Raw genomic sequence first — 17,282 nt, forward strand, 5'->3', positions numbered from 1 at the left:
TAATATAATCATGTAACAACTAATAGCAAAGCATAACAAAGCTTTACCATGGTACCTGTCTCATTTCCTCCAGCAGCTCATTCCATATACACACCACACTCTGTGAAAAGCTCATTCCATATACACACCACACTCTGTGTGAAAAGCTCATTCCATATACACACCACACTCTGTGAAAAGCTCATTCCATATACACACCACCATCTGTGTGAAAAGCTCATTCCATATACACACCACACTCTGTGTGAAAAGCTCATTCCATATACACACCACACTCTATGTGAAAAGCTCATTCCATATACACACCACACTCTGTGAAAAGCTCATTCCATATACACACCACACTCTGTGTGAAAAGCTCATTCCATATACACACCACACTCTGTGAAAAGCTCATTCCATATACACACCACACTCTATGTGAAAAGCTCATTCCATATACACACCACACTCTGTGTGAAAAGCTCATTCCATATACACACCACACTCTGTGTGAAAAGCTCATTCCATATACACACCACACTCTGTGAAAAGCTCATTCCATATACACACCACACTCTGTGTGAAAAGCTCATTCCATATACACACCACACTCTGTGTGAAAAGCTCATTCCATATACACACCACACTCTGTGAAAAGCTCATTCCATATACACACCACACTCTGTGTGAAAAGCTCATTCCATATACACACCACACTCTGTGAAAAGCTCATTCCATATACACACCACCATCTGTGTGAAAAGCTCATTCCATATACACACCACACTCTGTGTGAAAAGGTCATTCCATATACACACCACACTCTATGTGAAAAGCTCATTCCATATACACACCACACTCTGTGAAAAGCTCATTCCATATACACACCACAATCTGTGAAAAGCTCATTCCATATACACACCACAATCTGTGTGAAAAGCTCATTCCATATACACACCACACTCTGTGTGAAAAGCTCATTCCATATACACACCACACTCTGTGTGAAAAGCTCATTCCATATACACACCACACTCTGTGAAAAGCTCATTCCATATACACACCACACTCTATGTGAAAAGCTCATTCCATATACACACCACACTCTGTGTGAAAAGCTCATTCCATATACACACCACACTCTGTGTGAAAAGCTCATTCCATATACACACCACACACTGTGTGAAAAGCTCATTCCATATACACACCACACTCTGTGTGAAAAGCTCATTCCATATACACACCACACACTGTGTGAAAAGCTCATTCCATATACACACCACACTCTGTGTGAAAAGCTCATTCCATATACACACCACACTCTGTGAAAAGCTCATTCCATATGCACACCACACTCTGTGAAAAGCTCATTCCATATACACACCACACTCTGTGTGAAAAGCTCATTCCATATACACACCACACTCTGTGTGAAAAGGTCATTCCATATACACACCACACTCTGTGTGAAAAGCTCATTCCATATACACACCACACTCTGTGTGAAAAGCTCATTCCATATACACACCACACACTTTGTGAAAAGCTCATTCCATATACACACCACACTGTGTGAAAAGCTCATTCCATATACACACCACACTCTATGTGAAAAGCTCATTCCATATACACACCACACTCTGTGTGAAAAGCTCATTCCATATAGACACCACACTCTGTGAAAAACTCATTCCATATACACACCACACTCTATGTGAAAAGCTCATTCCATATACACACCACACTCTGTGTGAAAAGCTCATTCCATATACACACCACACACTCTGTGAAAAGCTCATTCCATATACACACCACACTGTGTGAAAAGCTCATTCCATATACACACCACACTCCGTGTGAAAAGCTCATTCCATATACACACCACACACTCTGTGAAAAGCTCATTCCATATACACACCACACTCTGTGTGAAAAGCTCATTCCATATACACACCACACTCTGTGTGAAAAGCTCATTCCATATACACACCACACTCTGTGTGAAAAACTCATTCCAAATACACACCACACTCTGTGTGAAAAGCTCATTCCATATACACACCACACTCTGTGTGAAAAGCTCATTCCATATACACACCACACTCTGTGTGAAAAGCTCATTCCATATACACACTACACTCTGTGAAAAGCTCATTCCATATACACACCACACACTGTGTGAAAAGCTCATTCCATATACACACCACACTCTGTGTGAAAAGCTCATTCCATATACACACCACACTCTGTGAAAAGTTCATTCCATATACACACCACAATCTGTGAAAAGCTCATTCCATATACACACCACACTCTGTGAAAAGCTCATTCCATATACACACCACACTCTGTGTGAAAAACTCATTCCAAATACACACCACACTCTGTGTGAAAAGCTCATTCCATATACACACCACACTCTGTGTGAAAAGGTCATTCCATATACACACCACACTCTGTGTGAAAAGGTCATTCCATATACACACCACACTCTGTGTGAAAAGGTCATTCCATATACACACCACACTCTGTGTGAAAAGCTCATTCCATATACACACCACACTCTGTGTGAAAAGCTCATTCCATATACACACCACACTCTGTGTGAAAAGCTCATTCCATATACACACCACACTCTGTGTGAAAAGCTCATTCCATATACACACCACACACTGTGTGAAAAGCTCATTCCATATACACACCACACTCTGTGTGAAAAGCTCATTCCATATACACACCACACACTGTGTGAAAAGCTCATTCCATATGCACACCACATCTGTGAAAAGCTCATTCCATATACACACCACACTCTGTGTGAAAAGCTCATTCCATATACACACCACACTCTGTGTGAAAAGCTCATTCCATATACACACCACACTCTGTGAAAAGCTCATTCCATATACACACCACACACTGTGTGAAAAGCTCATTCCATATACACACCACACTCTGTGTGAAAAGCTCATTCCATATACACACCACACTCTGTGAAAAGTTCATTCCATATACACACCACAATCTGTGAAAAGCTCATTCCATATACACACCACACTCTGTGAAAAGCTCATTCCATATACACACCACACTCTGTGAAAAGCTCATTCCATATACACACCACAATCTGTGAAAAGCTCATTCCATATACACACCACACTCTGTGTGAAAAGCTCATTCCATTTACACACCACAATCTGTGAAAAGCTCATTCCATATACACACCACACTCTGTGAAAAGCTCATTCCATATACACACCACACTCTGTGAAAAGCTCATTCCATATACACACCACACTCTGTGAAAAGCTCATTCCATATACACACCACAATCTGTGAAAAGCTCATTCCATATGCACACCACACACTGTGAAAAGCTCATTCCATATACACACCACACTCTGTGAAAAGCTCATTCCATATACACACCACATTCTGTGTGAAAAGCTCATTCCATATACACACCACACTCTGTGAAAAGCTCATTCCATATGCACACCACACTCTATGTGAAAAGCTCATTCCATATACACACCACACTCTGTGTGAAAAGGTCATTCCATATACACACCACACTCTGTGTGAAAAGCTCATTCCATATACACACCACACTCTGTGAAAAGCTCATTCCATATACACACCACACTCTGTGAACAGCTCATTCCATATACACACCACACTCTGTGAAAAGCTCATTCCATATACACACCACACTCTGTGTGAAAAGCTCATTCCATATACACACCACACTCTGTGTGAAAAGCTCATTCCATATACACACCACACACTGTGTGAAAAGCTCATTCCATATACACACCACACTCTGTGTGAAAAGCTCATTCCATATACACACCACACACTGTGTGAAAAGCTCATTCCATATACACACCACACTCTGTGTGAAAAGCTCATTCCATATACACACCACACTCTGTGTGAAAAGCTCATTCCATATACACACCACACTCTGTGAAAAGCTCATTCCATATACACACCACACTCTGTGAAAAGCTCATTCCATATACACACCACACTCTGTGTGAAAAGCTCATTCCATATACACACCACACTCTGTGAAAAGCTCATTCCATATACACACCACACTGTGTGAAAAGCCCATTCCATATACACACCACACTGTGTGAAAAGCTCATTCCATATACACACCACACTGTGTGAAAAGCTCATTCCATATACACACCACACTCTGTGTGAAATGCTCATTCCATATACACACCACACTGTGTGAAAAGCTCATTCCATATACACACCACACTCTGTGTGAAAAGCTCATTCCATATACACACCACACTGTGTGAAAAGCTCATTCCATATACACACCACACTGTGTGAAAAGCTCATTCCATATACACACCACACACTGTGTGAAAAGCTCATTCCATATACACACCACACTCTGTGTGAAAAGCTCATTCCATATACACACCACACTGTGTGAAAAGCTCATTCCATATACACACCACACACTGTGTGAAAAGCTCATTCCATATACACACCACACTGTGTGAAAAGCTCATTCCATATACACACCACACACTGTGTGAAAAGCTCATTCCATATACACACCACACTGTGTGAAAAGCTCATTCCATATACACACCACACTCTGTGTGAAAAGCTCATTCCATATACACACCACACTGTGTGAAAAGCTCATTCCATATACACACCACACACTGTGTGAAAAGCTCATTCCATATACACACCACACTCTGTGTGAAAAGCTCATTCCATATACACACCACACTGTGTGAAAAGCTCATTCCATATACACACCACACACTGTGTGAAAAGCTCATTCCATATACACACCACACTGTGTGAAAAGCTCATTCCATATACACACCACACACTGTGTGAAAAGCTCATTCCATATACACACCACACTGTGTGAAAAGCTCATTCCATATACACACCACACTCTGTGTGAAAAGCTCATTCCATATACACACCACACTGTGTGAAAAGCTCATTCCATATACACACCACACACTGTGTGAAAAGCTCATTCCATATACACACCACACTCTGTGAAAAGCTCATTCCATATACACACCACACTCTGTGTGAAAAGCCCATTCCATATACACACCACACTGTGTGAAAAGCTCATTCCATATACACACCACACTCTGTGTGAAAAGCTCATTCCATATACACACCACACTCTGTGTGAAAAGCTCATTCCATATACACACCACACTCTGTGAAAAGCTCATTCCATATACACACCACACTCTGTGAAAAGCTCATTCCATATACACACCACACTCTGTGTGAAAAGCTCATTCCATATACACACCACACTCTGTGAAAAGCTCATTCCATATACACACCACACTGTGTGAAAAGCCCATTCCATATACACACCACACTGTGTGAAAAGCTCATTCCATATACACACCACACTGTGTGAAAAGCTCATTCCATATACACACCACACTCTGTGTGAAATGCTCATTCCATATACACACCACACTGTGTGAAAAGCTCATTCCATATACACACCACACTCTGTGTGAAAAGCTCATTCAATATACACACCACACTGTGTGAAAAGCTCATTCCATATACACACCACACTGTGTGAAAAGCTCATTCCATATACACACCACACACTGTGTGAAAAGCTCATTCCATATACACACCACACTCTGTGTGAAAAGCTCATTCCATATACACACCACACTGTGTGAAAAGCTCATTCCATATACACACCACACACTGTGTGAAAAGCTCATTCCATATACACACCACACTGTGTGAAAAGCTCATTCCATATACACACCACACACTGTGTGAAAAGCTCATTCCATATACACACCACACTGTGTGAAAAGCTCATTCCATATACACACCACACTCTGTGTGAAAAGCTCATTCCATATACACACCACACTGTGTGAAAAGCTCATTCCATATACACACCACACACTGTGTGAAAAGCTCATTCCATATACACACCACACTCTGTGTGAAAAGCTCACTCCATATACACACCACACTGTGTGAAAAGCTCATTCCATATACACACCACACACTGTGTGAAAAGCTCATTCCATATACACACCACACTGTGTGAAAAGCTCATTCCATATACACACCACACACTGTGTGAAAAGCTCATTCCATATACACACCACACTGTGTGAAAAGCTCATTCCATATACACACCACACTCTGTGTGAAAAGCTCATTCCATATACACACCACACTGTGTGAAAAGCTCATTCCATATACACACCACACACTGTGTGAAAAGCTCATTCCATATACACACCACACTCTGTGAAAAGCTCATTCCATATACACACCACACTCTGTGTGAAAAGCCCATTCCATATACACACCACACTGTGTGAAAAGCTCATTCCATATACACACCACACTGTGTGAAAAGCTCATTCCATATACACACCACACTCTGTGTGAAATGCTCATTCCATATACACACCACACTGTGTGAAAAGCTCATTCCATATACACACCACACTCTGTGTGAAAAGCTCATTCCATATACACACCATACTGTGTGAAAAGCTCATTCCATATACACACCACACTCTGTGTGAAAAGCTCATTCCATATACACACCACACTCTGTGTGAAAAGCTCATTCCATATACACACCACACTCTGTGTGAAAAGCTCATTCCACATACACACCACACTCTGTGAAAAGCTCATTCCATATACACACCATAATCTGTGTGAAAAGCTCATTCCATATACACACCACACTCTGTGAAAAGCTCATTCCATATACACACCACAATCTGTGAAAAGCTCATTCCATATACACACCACACTCTGTGAAAAGCTCATTCCATATACACACCACACTGTGTGAAAAGCTGATTCCATATACACACCACACTCTGTGTGAAAAGCTCATTCCATATACACACCACACTCTGTGAAAAGCTCATTCCAAATACACACCACACTCTGTGAAAAGCTCATTCCATATACACACCACAATCTGTGAAAAGCTCATTCCATATACACACCACACTCTGTGAAAAGCTTATTCCATATACACACCACACTCTGTGTGAAAAGCTCATTCCATATACACACCACACTCTGTGTGAAAAGCTCATTCCATATACACACCACACTCTGTGTGAAAAGCTCATTCCATATACACACCACACTCTGTGTGAAAAGCTCATTCCATATACACACCACACTCTGTGTGAAAAGCTCATTCCATATACACACCACACTCTGTGTGAAAAGAGCATTCCATATACACACCACACACTGTGTGAAAAGCTCATTCCATATACACACCACACTCTGTGTGAAAAGCTCATTCCATATACACACCACACTCTGTGTGAAAAGAGCATTCCATATACACACCACACTCTGTGAAAAGCTTATTCCATATACACACCACACTCTGTGTGAAAAGCTCATTCCATATACACACCACACTCTGTGTGAAAAGCTCATTCCATATACACACCACACTCTGTGTGAAAAGAGCATTCCATATACACACCACACACTGTGTGAAAAGCTCATTCCATATACACACCACACTCTGTGTGAAAAGCTCATTCCATATACACACCACACTCTGTGTGAAAAGAGCATTCCATATACACACCACACTCTGTGAAAAGCTTATTCCATATACACACCACACTCTGTGTGAAAAGCTCATTCCATATACACACCACACTGTGTGAAAAGCTCATTCCATATACACACCACACTCTGTGAAAAGCTCATTCCATATACACACCACACTCTATGTGAAAAGCTCATTCCATATACACACCACACTCTGTGAAAAGCTCATTCCATATACACACCACAATCTGTGAATAGCTCATTCCATATACACACCACTCTCTGTGAAAAGCTCATTCCATATACACACCACAATCTGTGAAAAGCTCATTCCATATACACACCACACTCTGTGTGAAAAGCTCATTCCATATACACACCACACTGTGTGAAAAGCTCATTCCATATACACACCACACTCTGTGTGAAAAGCTCATTCCATATACACACCACACTGTGTGAAAAGCTCATTCCATATACACACCACACTCTGTGTGAAAAGCTCATTCCATATACACACCACACTCTATGTGAAAAGCTCATTCCATATACACACCACACTCTGTGTGAAAAGCTCATTCCATATACACACCACACTCTGTGAAAAGCTCATTCCATATACACACCACACTCTGTGAAAAGCTCATTCCATATACACACCACCATCTGTGAAAAGCTCATTCCATATACACACCACACTCTGTGAAAAGCTCATTCCATATACACACCACACTCTGTGTGAAAAGCTCATTCCATATACACACCACACTCTGTGTGAAAAGCTCATTCCATATACACACCACACTCTGTGTGAAAAGCTCATTCCATATACACACCGCACACTGTGTGAAAAGCTCATTCCATATACACACCACACTCTGTGAAAAGCTCATTCCATATACACACCACACTCTGTGAAAAGCTCATTCCATATACACACCACCATCTGTGAAAAGCTCATTCCATATACACACCACACTCTGTGAGAAAAGCTCATTCCATATACACACCACACTCTGTGTGAAAAGCTCATTCCATATACACACCACACTCTGTGTGAAAAGCTCATTCCATATACACACCACACTCTGTGAAAAGCTCATTCCATATACACACCACACTCTGTGAAAAGCTCATTCCATATACACACCACCATCTGTGAAAAGCTCATTCCATATACACACCACACTCTGTGTGAAAAGCTCATTCCATATACACACCACACTCTGTGTGAAAAGCTCATTCCATATACACACCACACTCTGTGTGAAAAGCTCATTCCATATACACACCACACTCTGTGAAAAGCTCATTCCATATACACACCACACTCTGTGAAAAGCTCATTCCATATACACACCACCATCTGTGAAAAGCTCATTCCATATACACACCACACTCTGTGAAAAGCTCATTCCATATACGCACCATACTCTGTGTGAAAAGCTCATTCCATATACACACCAAACTCTGTGAAAAGCTCATTCCATATACACACCACACTCTGTGTGAAAAGCTCATTCCACATACACACCACACTCTGTGAAAAGCTCATTCCATATACACACCACACTCTGTGAAAAGCTCATTCCATATACACACCACACTCTATGTGAAAAGCTCATTCCATATACACACCACACTCTGTGAAAAGCTCATTCCATATACACACCACAATCTGTGAATAGCTCATTCCATATACACACCACTCTCTGTGAAAAGCTCATTCCATATACATACCACACTCTGTGTGAAAAGCTCATTCCATATACACACCACACTCTGTGAAAAGGTCATTCCATATACACACCACACTCTGTGAAAAGCTCATTCCATATACACACCACACTCTATGTGAAAAGCTCATTCCATATACACACCACACTCTGTGAAAAGCTCATTCCATATACACACCACAATCTGTGAATAGCTCATTCCATATACACACCACTCTCTGTGAAAAGCTCATTCCATATACACACCACACTCTGTGTGAAAAGCTCATTCCATATACACACCACACTCTGTGAAAAGCTCATTCCATATACACACCACACTCTGTGAAAAGCTCTTTCCATATACACACCACACTCTGTGTGAAAAGCTCATTCCATATACACACCACAATCTGTGAAAAGCTCATTCCATATACACACCACACTCTGTGTGAAAAGCTCATTCCATATACACACCACACTCTGTGAACAGCTCATTCCATATACACACCACACTCTATGTGAAAAGCTCATTCCATATACACACCACACTCTGTGAAAAGCTCATTCCATATACACACCACACTCTGTGAAAAGCTCATTCCATATACACACCACCATCTGTGAAAAGCTCATTCCATATACACACCACACTCTGTGAAAAGCTCATTCCATATACACACCACACTCTGTGTGAAAAGCTCATTCCATATACACACCACACACTGTGTGAAAAGCTCATTCCATATACACACCACACTCGTGTGAAAAGCTCATTCCATATACACATCACACACTGTGTGAAAAGCTCATTCCATATACACACCACACTCTGTGAAAAGCTCATTCCATATACACACCACACTCTGTGAAAAGCTCATTCCATATACACACCACCATCTGTGAAAAGCTCATTCCATATACACACCACACACTGTGTGAAAAGCTCATTCCATATACGCACCACACTCTGTGTGAAAAGCTCATTCCATATACACACCACCCTCTGTGAAATGCTCATTCCATATACACACCACCATCTGTGAAAAGCTCATTCCATATACACACCACACACTGTGTGAAAAGCTCATTCCATATACGCACCACACTCTGTGTGAAAAGCTCATTCCATATACACACCAAACTCTGTGAAAAGCTCATTCCATATACACACCACACTCTGTGTGAAAAGCTCATTCCATATACACACCACACACTGTGAAAAGCTCATTCCATTTACACACCACACTCTGTGAAAAGCTCTTTCCATATACACACCACACTCTGTGTGAAAAGCTCATTCCATATACACACCACACTCTGTGTGAAAAGCTCATTCCATATACACACCACACTCTGTGAAAAGCTCATTCCATATACACACCACACTCTGTGTGAAAAGCTCATTTCATATACACACCACACACTGTGAACAGCTCATTCCATATACACACCACAATCTGAATAGCTCTTTCCATATACACACCACACTCTGTGTGAAAAGCTCATTCCATATACACACCACACTCTGTGTGAAAAGCTCATTCCATATACACACCACACACTGTGTGAAAAGCTCATTCCATATACACACCACACTCTGTGTGAAAAGCTCATTCCATATACACACCACACACTGTGTGAAAAGCTCATTCCATATGCACACCACATCTGTGAAAAGCTCATTCCATATACACACCACACTCTGTGTGAAAAGCTCATTCCATATACACACCACACTCTGTGTGAAAAGCTCATTCCATATACACACCACACTCTGTGAAAAGCTCATTCCATATACACACCACACACTGTGTGAAAAGCTCATTCCATATACACACCACACTCTGTGTGAAAAGCTCATTCCATATACACACCACACTCTGTGAAAAGTTCATTCCATATACACACCACAATCTGTGAAAAGCTCATTCCATATACACACCACACTCTGTGAAAAGCTCATTCCATATACACACCACACTCTGTGAAAAGCTCATTCCATATACACACCACAATCTGTGAAAAGCTCATTCCATATACACACCACACTCTGTGTGAAAAGCTCATTTCATATACACACCACACACTGTGAACAGCTCATTCCATATACACACCACAATCTGAATAGCTCTTTCCATATACACACCACACTCTGTGTGAAAAGCTCATTCCATATACACACCACACTCTGTGTGAAAAGCTCATTCCATATACACACCACACTCTGTGAAAAGCTCATTCCATATACACACCACACTCTGTGTGAAAAGCTCATTCCATATACACACCACACTCTGTGTGAACAGCTCATTCCATATACACACCACACTCTGTGTGAACAGCTCATTCCATATACACACCACACTCTGTGTGAAAAGCTCATTCCATATACACACCACACTCTGTGTGAAAAGCTCATTCCATATACACACCACACTCTGTGAAAAGCTCATTCCATATACACACCACACTCTGTGTGAAAAGCTCATTCCATATACACACCACACACTGTGAACAGCTCATTCCATATACACACCACACTCTGTGAAAAGCTCTTTCCATATACACACCACACTCTGTGTGAAAAGCTCATTCCATATACACACCACACTCTGTGTGAAAAGCTCATTCCATATACACACCACACTCTGTGAAAAGCTCATTCCATATACACACCACACTCTGTGTGAAAAGCTCATTCCATATACACACCACACACTGTGAACAGCTCATTCCATATACACACCACACTCTGTGAAAAGCTCATTCCATATACACACCACACTCTGTGTGAAAAGCTCATTCCATATACACACCACACACTGTGAACAGCTCATTCCATATACACACCACACTCTGTGAAAAGCTCATTCCATATACACACCACACTCTGTGTGAAAAGCTCATTCCATATACACACCACACTCTGTGTGAAAAGCTCATTCCATATACACACCACACTCTGTGTGAAAAGCTCATTCCATATACACACCACACACTTTGTGAAAAGCTCATTCCATATACACACCACACTCTGTGTGAAAAGCTCATTCCATATACACACCACACTCTGTGTGAAAAGCTCATTCCATATACACACCACACACTGTGTGAAAAGCTCATTCCATATACACACCACACTCTGTGTGAAAAGCTCATTCCATATACACACCACACACTGTGTGAAAAGCTCATTCCATATACACACCACACTCTGTGAAAAGCTCATTCGATATACACACCACACTCTGTGTGAAAAGGTCATTCCATATACACACCACACTCTATGTGAAAAGCTCATTCCATATACACACCACACTCTATGTGAAAAGCTCATTCCATATACACACCACATTCTGTGTGAAAAGCTCATTCCATATACACACCACACTCTATGTGAAAAGCTCATTCCATATACACACCACACTCTGTGAAAAGCTCATTCCATATGCACACCACACTCTATGTGAAAAGCTCATTCCATATACACACCACACTCTGTGTGAAAAGGTCATTCCATATACACACCACACTCTGTGTGAAAAGCTCATTCCATATACACACCACACTCTGTGAAAAGCTCATTCCATATACACACCACACTCTGTGAACAGCTCATTCCATATACACACCACACTCTGTGAAAAGCTCATTCCATATACACACGACACTCTGTGTGAAAAGCTCATTCCATATACACACCACACTCTGTGTGAAAAGCTCATTCCATATACACACCACACACTGTGTGAAAAGCTCATTCCATATACACACCACACTCTGTGTGAAAAGCTCATTCCATATACACACCACACACTGTGTGAAAAGCTCATTCCATATACACACCACACTCTGTGTGAAAAGCTCATTCCATATACACACCACACTCTGTGTGAAAAGCTCATTCCATATACACACCACACTCTGTGAAAAGCTCATTCCATATACACACCACACTCTGTGAAAAGCTCATTCCATATACACACCACACTCTGTGTGAAAAGCTCATTCCATATACACACCACACTCTGTGAAAAGCTCATTCCATATACACACCACACTGTGTGAAAAGCCCATTCCATATACACACCACACTGTGTGAAAAGCTCATTCCATATACACACCACACACTGTGTGAAAAGCTCATTCCATATACACACCACACTGTGTGAAAAGCTCATTCCATATACACACCCCACTCTGTGTGAAATGCTCATTCCATATACACACCACACTGTGTGAAAAGCTCATTCCATATACACACCACACTCTGTGTGAAAAGCTCATTCCATATACACACCACACTGTGTGAAAAGCTCATTCCATATACACACCACACTCTGTGTGAAAAGCTCATTCCATATACACACCACACTCTGTGTGAAAAGCTCATTCCATATACACACCACACTCTGTGTGAAAAGCTCATTCCATATACACACCACACTCTGTGAAAAGCTCATTCCATATACACACCATAATCTGTGTGAAAAGCTCATTCCATATACACACCACACTCTGTGAAAAGCTCATTCCATATACACACCACAATCTGTGAAAAGCTCATTCCATATACACACCACACTCTGTGAAAAGCTGATTCCATATACACACCACACTGTGTGAAAAGCTGATTCCATATACACACCACACTCTGTGAAAAGCTCATTCCATATACACACCACTCTCTGTGAAAAGCTCATTCCATATACACACCACACTCTGTGTGAAAAGCTCATTCCATATACACACCACACTCTGTGAAAAGCTCATTCCATATACACACCACACTCTGTGAAAAGCTCTTTCCATATACACACCACACTCTGTGTGAAAAGCTCATTCCATATACACACCACAATCTGTGAAAAGCTCATTCCATATACACACCACACTCTGTGTGAAAAGCTCATTCCATATACACACCACACTCTGTGAACAGCTCATTCCATATACACACCACACTCTATGTGAAAAGCTCATTCCATATACACACCACACTCTGTGAAAAGCTCATTCCATATACACACCACACTCTGTGAAAAGCTCATTCCATATACACACCACCATCTGTTAAAAGCTCATTCCATATACACACCACACTCTGTGAAAAGCTCATTCCATATACACACCACACTCTGTGTGAAAAGCTCATTCCATATACACACCACACACTGTGTGAAAAGCTCATTCCATATACACACCACACTCGTGTGAAAAGCTCATTCCATATACACATCACACACTGTGTGAAAAGCTCATTCCATATACACACCACACTCTGTGAAAAGCTCATTCCATATACACACCACACTCTGTGAAAAGCTCATTCCATATACACACCACCATCTGTGAAAAGCTCATTCCATATACACACCACACACTGTGTGAAAAGCTCATTCCATATACGCACCACACTCTGTGTGAAAAGCTCATTCCATATACGCACCACCCTCTGTGTGAAAAGCTCATTCCATATACACACCACCCTCTGTGAAAAGCTCATTCCATATACACACCACCATCTGTGAAAAGCTCATTCCATATACACACCACACACTGTGTGAAAAGCTCATTCCATATACGCACCACACTCTGTGTGAAAAGCTCATTCCATATACACACCACACTCTGTGAAAAGCTCATTCCATATACACACCACACTCTGTGTGAAAAGCTCATTCCATATACACACCACACACTGTGAAAAGCTCATTCCATTTACACACCACACTCTGTGAAAAGCTCTTTCCATATACACACCACACTCTGTGTGAAAAGCTCATTCCATATACACACCACACTCTGTGTGAAAAGCTCATTCCATATACACACCACACTCTGTGAAAAGCTCATTCCATATACACACCACACTCTGTGTGAAAAGCTCATTTCATATACACACCACACACTGTGAACAGCTCATTCCATATACACACCACAATCTGAATAGCTCTTTCCATATACACACCACACTCTGTGTGAAAAGCTCATTCCATATACACACCACACTCTGTGTGAAAAGCTCATTCCATATACACACCACACACTGTGTGAAAAGCTCATTCCATATACACACCACACTCTGTGTGAAAAGCTCATTCCATATACACACCACACACTGTGTGAAAAGCTCATTCCATATGCACACCACATCTGTGAAAAGCTCATTCCATATACACACCACACTCTGTGTGAAAAGCTCATTCCATATACACACCACACTCTGTGTGAAAAGCTCATTCCATATACACACCACACTCTGTGAAAAGCTCATTCCATATACACACCACACACTGTGTGAAAAGCTCATTCCATATACACACCACACTCTGTGTGAAAAGCTCATTCCATATACACACCACACTCTGTGAAAAGTTCATTCCATATACACACCACAATCTGTGAAAAGCTCATTCCATATACACACCACACTCTGTGAAAAGCTCATTCCATATACACACCACACTCTGTGAAAAGCTCATTCCATATACACACCACAATCTGTGAAAAGCTCATTCCATATACACACCACACTCTGTGTGAAAAGCTCATTTCATATACACACCACACACTGTGAACAGCTCATTCCATATACACACCACAATCTGAATAGCTCTTTCCATATACACACCACACTCTGTGTGAAAAGCTCATTCCATATACACACCACACTCTGTGTGAAAAGCTCATTCCATATACACACCACACTCTGTGAAAAGCTCATTCCATATACACACCACACTCTGTGTGAAAAGCTCATTCCATATACACACCACACTCTGTGTGAACAGCTCATTCCATATACACACCACACTCTGTGTGAACAGCTCATTCCATATACACACCACACTCTGTGTGAAAAGCTCATTCCATATACACACCACACTCTGTGTGAAAAGCTCATTCCATATACACACCACACTCTGTGAAAAGCTCATTCCATATACACACCACACTCTGTGTGAAAAGCTCATTCCATATACACACCACACACTGTGAACAGCTCATTCCATATACACACCACACTCTGTGAAAAGCTCTTTCCATATACACACCACACTCTGTGTGAAAAGCTCATTCCATATACACACCACACTCTGTGTGAAAAGCTCATTCCATATACACACCACACTCTGTGAAAAGCTCATTCCATATACACACCACACTCTGTGTGAAAAGCTCATTCCATATACACACCACACACTGTGAACAGCTCATTCCATATACACACCACACTCTGTGAAAAGCTCATTCCATATACACACCACACTCTGTGTGAAAAGCTCATTCCATATACACACCACACACTGTGAACAGCTCATTCCATATACACACCACACTCTGTGAAAAGCTCATTCCATATACACACCACACTCTGTGTGAAAAGCTCATTCCATATACACACCACACTCTGTGTGAAAAGCTCATTCCATATACACACCACACTCTCTGTGAAAAGCTCATTCCATATACACACCACACACTTTGTGAAAAGCTCATTCCATATACACACCACACTCTGTGTGAAAAGCTCATTCCATATACACACCACACTCTGTGTGAAAAGCTCATTCCATATACACACCACACACTGTGTGAAAAGCTCATTCCATATACACACCACACTCTGTGTGAAAAGCTCATTCCATATACACACCACACACTGTGTGAAAAGCTCATTCCATATACACACCACACTCTGTGAAAAGCTCATTCGATATACACACCACACTCTGTGTGAAAAGGTCATTCCATATACACACCACACTCTATGTGAAAAGCTCATTCCATATACACACCACACTCTATGTGAAAAGCTCATTCCATATACACACCACATTCTGTGTGAAAAGCTCATTCCATATACACACCACACTCTATGTGAAAAGCTCATTCCATATACACACCACACTCTGTGAAAAGCTCATTCCATATGCACACCACACTCTATGTGAAAAGCTCATTCCATATACA

At 41.2% G+C, this 17,282-nt stretch overlaps 1 protein-coding gene across 1 annotated transcript in view; it reads left to right on the forward strand.

The window, feature by feature from the left end:
- Positions 1-17,282, forward strand: part of stpg2 (sperm-tail PG-rich repeat containing 2) — a 533,079-nt gene that overhangs the window by 28,752 nt on the left and 487,045 nt on the right. The window lies entirely within an intron of this gene.

The sequence above is a fragment of the Hemitrygon akajei genome, chromosome 4, assembly GCF_048418815.1.
Source record: "Hemitrygon akajei chromosome 4, sHemAka1.3, whole genome shotgun sequence".
NCBI lineage: Eukaryota > Metazoa > Chordata > Chondrichthyes > Myliobatiformes > Dasyatidae > Hemitrygon > Hemitrygon akajei.